Raw genomic sequence first — 6,517 nt, 5'->3', positions numbered from 1 at the left:
CCTCCACCTCCGACACATATATCCTCTTGGTCAATCTTTCCTCACTCATTCTCTCCATGTGCCCAAACCACTTCAAAACACCCTCTTCTGCTCTCTCAACCACGCTCTTTTTATTTCCACACATCTCTCTTACCCTTACGTTACTTACTCGATCAAACCACCTCACACCACACATTGTCCTCAAACATCTCATTTCCAGCACATCCATCCTCCTGCGCACAACTCTATCCATAGCCCACGCCTCGCAACCATACAACATTGTTGGAACTACTATTCCTTCAAACATACCCATTTTTGCTTTCCGAGATAATGTTCTCGACTTCCACACACACACACACACACACACACACACACACACACATATATATATATATTCTTTCTTTTCTTTTTCTTTCATAGTATTCGCCATTTCCCGCGTTAGCGAGGTAGCGTTAACAACAGAGGACTGAGCCTTTGAGAGAATATCCGTACTTGGCCCCCTTCTCTGTTCCTTCTTTTAGAAAAGTAAAAAAAAAATAAAAAAAAAATAAAAAGAGGGGAAGATTTTTGCAACCCCCCCCGGCTTCCTCCCCTTTTAGCCGTCTTCTACGACACGCAGGGAATACGTGGGAAGTATTCTTTCTCCCCTATCCCCAGGGATAATATATAACGAGCACCTTCACGGAACATACAAACCTCCAACAGCCAGGGGTCCCGGGTTCGATCCTGGCTGTTGGAGGTTTGTATGTTGCTATATATATATATATATATATATATATATTACCTCCCTAACCACCCCATTCATAAACAAATTAAACAACCATGGGGGCATCATACACCCCTGCAAGAGACCGACCTTCACTGGGAACCAATCACTATCCTCTCTTTCTACTCCTACATACCTTACACCCTTGAAAAAAACTCACCGCTTCTAGCAGCTTTCCTCCCCCATATATTCTTAAGACATTCCCCAAGGCATCTCTATCAACCCTATCATATGCTTTTTCCTGATTTATGAATTTCACATACTAATTCATCCGATTCACTAAGTATTTCTCATATATATTCTTTAAAGCAAACACCTGATCCACACATCATCTACTGCATATAAAACCTCCCCAATCTGATGCTCTGTACATGCTTTCATCCTCAAATTACTACTCTCCCATACATCTTCCTAGGTACACCTGACAAACTTATACCTTGGTATATATACATACATAAATATATATATATTATCTCGGAAAGCAAAAATGGGTATGTTTGAAGGAACAGTGGTTCCAACAATGTTGTATGGTTGCAAGGCGTGGGCTATGGATAGAGTTGTGCGCAGGAGGGTGGATGTGCTGGAAATGAGATGTTTGAGGACAATATGTGATGTGAGGTGGTTTGATCGAGTTTTTGCTTTCCAAGACAATGTTCTCGACTTCCACACATTCTTCAAGGCTCCCAGAATTTTCGCCCCCTCCCCCACCCTATGATCCACTTCCGCTTCCATGGTTCCATCCGCTGCCAGATCCACTCCCAGATATCTAAAACACTTCACTTCCTCCAGTTTTTCTCCATTCAAACTCTCCTTCCAATTGACTTGACCCTCAACCCTACTGTACCTAATAACCTTGCTCTTATTCACATTTACTCTTAACTTTCTTCTTTCTCACACTTTACCAAACTCAGTCACCAGCTTCTACAGTTTCTCACATGAATCATCCACCAGCGCTGTATCATCAGCGAACAACAACTGACTCACTTCCCAAGCTCTCTCATCCCCAACAGACTTCATACTAGCCCCTCTTTCCAAAACTCTTGCATTCACCACCCTAACAACCCCATCCATAAACAAATTAAACAACCATGGAGACATCACACACCCCTGCCGCAAACCTACATTCACTGAGAACCAATCACTTTCCTCTCTTCCTACACGTACACATGGCTTACATCCTTGATAAAAACTTTTCACTGCTTCTAACAACTTGCCTCCCACACCATATATTCTTAATACCTTCTACAGAGCATCTCTATCAACTCTATCATATGCCTTCTCCAGATCCATAAATGCTACATACAAATCCATTTGCTTTTCTAAGTATTTCTCACATACATTCTTCAAAGCAAACACCTGATCCACACATCCTCTACCACTTCTGAAACCACACTGCTCTTCCCCAATCTGATGCTTTGTACATGCCTTTACCCTCTCAATCAATACCCTCCCATATAATTTACCAGGAATACTCAACAAACTTATACCTCTGTAATTTGAGCACTCACTCTTATCCCCTTTGCCTTTGTACAATGGCACTATGCACGCATTCCGCCAATCCTCAGGCACCTCACCATGAGTCATACATACATTAAATAACCTTACCAACCAGTCAACAATACAGTCACCCCCTTTTTTAATAAATTCCACTGCAATACCATCCAAACCTGCTGCCTTGCCGGCTTTCATCTTCCGCAAAGCTTTTACTACCTCTTCTCTGTTTACCAGAAAGGGTAGTGAGTGGTGGGATGAAGAAGTAAGAGTATTAGTGAAAGAGAAGAGAGAGGCATTTGGACGATTTTTGCAGGGAAAAAATACAATTGAGTGGGAGATGTATAAAAGAAAGAGACAAGAGGTCAAGAGAAAGGTGCAAGAGGTGAAAATAAGGGCAAATGAGAGTTGGGGTGAGAGAGTATCATTAAATTTTAGGGAGAATAAAAAGATGTTCTGGAAGGAGGTAAACAAAGTGCGTAAGACAAGGGAGCAAATGGGAACTTCAGTGAAGGGCGCAAATGGGGAGGTGATAACAAGTAGTGGTGATGTGAGAAGGAGATGGAGTGAGTATTTTGAAGGTTTGTTGAATGTGTTTGATGATAGAGTGGCAGATATAGGGTGTTTTGGTCGAGGTGGTGTGCAAAGTGAGAGGGTTATATATATATATATATATATATATATATATATATATATATATATATATATATATATATATATATATATATATATATATATGTATATATATATATATATATATATATATATATATATATATATATATATATATATATATATATATACATGTGTATATATATATATATATATATATATATATATATATATATATATATATATATATATATATATATATACATGTACATAATTCATACTGTCTGCCTTTATTCATTCCTATCGCCACCCCGCCACACATGAAATAACAACACCCTCCCCCCGCATGTGCGCGAGGTAGCGCTAGGAAAAGACAACAAAGGCCACATTCGTTCACGCTCAGTCTCTAGCTGTCATATATAGTGAACCCAAACCACAGCTCCCTTTCCACATCCAGGCCCCACAGAACTTTTCATGGTTTATCAAAGACGCTTCACAGGCCCTGGTTCAATCCATTGACAGCACGTCGACCACGGTACACCACATCGTTCTAATTCACTCTATTCCTTGCACGCCTTTCAACCTCCTGCACGTTCAGGCCCCGATCACTCAAAATCTTTTTCACTTCATCTTTCCACCTCCAATTTGGTCTCCCACTTCTCCTCGTTCCCTCCACCTCCGACACATATATCCTCTTGGTCAATCTTTCCCCACTCATTCTCTCCATGTGACCAAACCACTTCAAAACACCCTCTTTTGCTCTTTCAACCACACTCCTTTTATTACCACTCATCTCTCTTACCCTTTCAGTACTTACTCGATCAAATCACCTCACACCACATATTGTCTTCAAACATCTCATTTCCAGAACATCCACCCTCCTCCGCACAACTCTATCTATAGCCTACGCCTCGCAACCATATAACATTGTTGGAACCACTATTCCTTCAAACATACCCGTTTTTGCTTTCCGAGATAATGTTCTCGACTTCCACACATTCTTCAACGCTCCCAGAACTTTCGTCGCTCCCTCACCCTATGATTCACTTCCACTTCCATGGTTCCATCCTCTGCCAAATCCACTCCCAGATATCTAAAACACTTCATTTCCTCCAGTTTTTCTCCATTCAAACTTACCTCCCAATTGACTTCTCCCTCAACCCTACTGTACCTAATAACCTTGCTCTTATTCACATTTACTCTCAGCTTTCTTCTTTCACACACTTTACCAAACTCAGTTACCAGCTTCTGCAGTTTCTCACCCGAATCAGCCACCAGCGCTGTACCATCAGCGAACAACAACTGACTCACTTCCCACGCACTCTCATACTTGCCCCTCTTTTCAAAGCTCATGCTTTCACCTCCCCAGCAACACCATCCATAAACAAATTAAACAGCCATGGATACATCACGCACCTCTGCCGCAAACCAACATTCACTGAGAACCAATCACTTTCCTCTCTTCCTACACGTGCACATGCCTTACATCCTCGATAAAAACTTTTCACTGCTTCTAACATCTTGCCTCCCACACCATATATTCTTAATACCTTCCAAAGAGCATCTCTATCAACTCTATCATAAGCCTTCTCCAGATCCATAAATGCTACATACAAATCCATTTGCTTTTCTGAGTATTTCTCACATACATTTTTCAAAGCAAACACCTGATCCACACATCCTCTACCACTTCTGAAATCACACTGCTCTTCCCCAATCTGATGCTCTGTATACGCCTTCAACCTTTCAATCAATACCCTCCCATATAATTTCCCAGGAATACTCAATAAACTTATACCTCTGTAATTTGAGCACTCACTTTTATCCCCTTTGCCTTTGTACTATAGCACTATGCAAGCATTCCGCCAATCCTCAGGCACCTCACCATGAGTCATACATACATTAAATAACCTTACCAACGAGTTAACAATACAGTCACCCCTTTTTATAATAAATTCCACTGAAATACCATCCAAATCCGCTGCCTTGCCGGCTTTCATCTTCCGCAAAGCTTTTACTACCTCTTCTCTATTTACCAAATCATTCTCCCTAACCCTCACACTTTGCACAACACCTCGACCAAAACACCCTAAATCTGCCACTCTCATCAAACTCATTCAAGAAACCTTCAAAATACTCACTCCATCTCCTCACATCACCACTACTTGTCATCACCTCCCTATTAGCCCACTTCACTGATGTTCCCATTTGTTCCCTTGTCTTACGCACTTTATTCACCTCCTTCCAAAATATTTTTTCATTCTCCCTAAAACTCTCATTTGTCCTCTTTTTCACCTCTTGCACCTTTCTCTTGACCTCCTGCCTCTTTCTTTTATACATTTCCCACTCATCTGCATTATTTCCCTAAAAAAATCGTCCAAATGCCTCTCTCTTCTCTTTCATCAATAATCTTACTTCTTCATTCCACCACTCACTACCCTTTCTAATCTGCCCACCTCCCACGCTTCTTATGCCACAAGCATCTTTTGTGCAAGCCATCACTGCTTCCCTAAATACATCCCATTCCTCCCCCACTTCCCTTACGTCCATTGTTTCCACCTTTTTCCATTCTGTACTCAGTCTCTCCTCACACGAGTCTCCTTCCCAAGCTCACTTACTCTCACCACTCTCTTCACTTTTCTGAAAACCTCTACAAATCTTCACCTTTGCCTGCACAAGATAATGATCAGATATATATATATATATATATATATATATATATATATATATATATATATATATATATATATATATATATATATATATATATATATTCCACCAATCCTAAGGCACTTGATCATGCTCCATACATACAGTGAAAGTCCTAACTAACCAGTGAACGATATCGTTACTCCATTTCTTAATAAACTCAATTGCAGTACCATCCACTCCTGTCGCCTTGCCACATTTCACCTTATGCAAGGATTTCACCTCCTCTTTTTTTTTCGTCAGCAAACCACACTCCATGACTCACTTTCTATACCAGCCCGACTAAACCACCCTTCATCTGCCTACTTAATTCATCACTGCCTGTTAAGCACTAGACAACCGATCTCCCAGCTCAGTATAAAACTCCAACCCACCAAACAAGCACACATCGGAAAGCACACTCCCCAGACATACAGGTGTCACACTCTTCCGCTTATACTCCAATCATCACCCTTCACCACAGCACTACAAACAGTTTCAACATATCTTAAGCAGCTTCATGCCAACGATGCAACTACCACAGTTAAGATACAAAGTACTTACAACTCATTTGCCCTGCGCCCTCTGCACATAGATGCACACACAACATCACAACACTTGATGACCTATGATCCTGACCGGTAGACTTGGCCAGCTCCCTGAGTGCTGCAGGAACCTCATAAGGAAAGGAGGGACTCCTGGGGCTGCAAATAAGTAAGTATACCCTAGTCTAGGCCTGATTCCTAATTTATCGACCAACCCTTAAGGTAAGGACGAACAGCTTGGTTGACTGCAAATAGCTGTGACCAAGATTTGAGCTTATGAGGGTTCGACATAAGTACCCATACCTAGTGTAAGAGATTAGTAAAACATCCTTAAGTGCTGTGAAGGGAATATAGATTATCCTTTGAAAAGTACAGATGTCTGGTTCTCGACGTACCGGGAATATGACATCACTAGCACAGCCCCAGCAACTCACCA

At 41.2% G+C, this 6,517-nt stretch overlaps 1 protein-coding gene across 1 annotated transcript in view; it reads right to left on the bottom strand.

The window, feature by feature from the left end:
• The window catches only part of LOC139766704 (agrin-like), an 889,459-nt gene that overhangs the window by 83,430 nt on the left and 799,512 nt on the right, over nucleotides 1-6,517 (bottom strand).

The sequence above is a fragment of the Panulirus ornatus genome, chromosome 58, assembly GCF_036320965.1.
Source record: "Panulirus ornatus isolate Po-2019 chromosome 58, ASM3632096v1, whole genome shotgun sequence".
Taxonomy (NCBI): domain Eukaryota; kingdom Metazoa; phylum Arthropoda; class Malacostraca; order Decapoda; family Palinuridae; genus Panulirus; species Panulirus ornatus.
The sequence above is the reverse complement of the archived record's forward strand: the minus strand, read 5'-3'. Positions and strand labels throughout refer to the sequence as shown.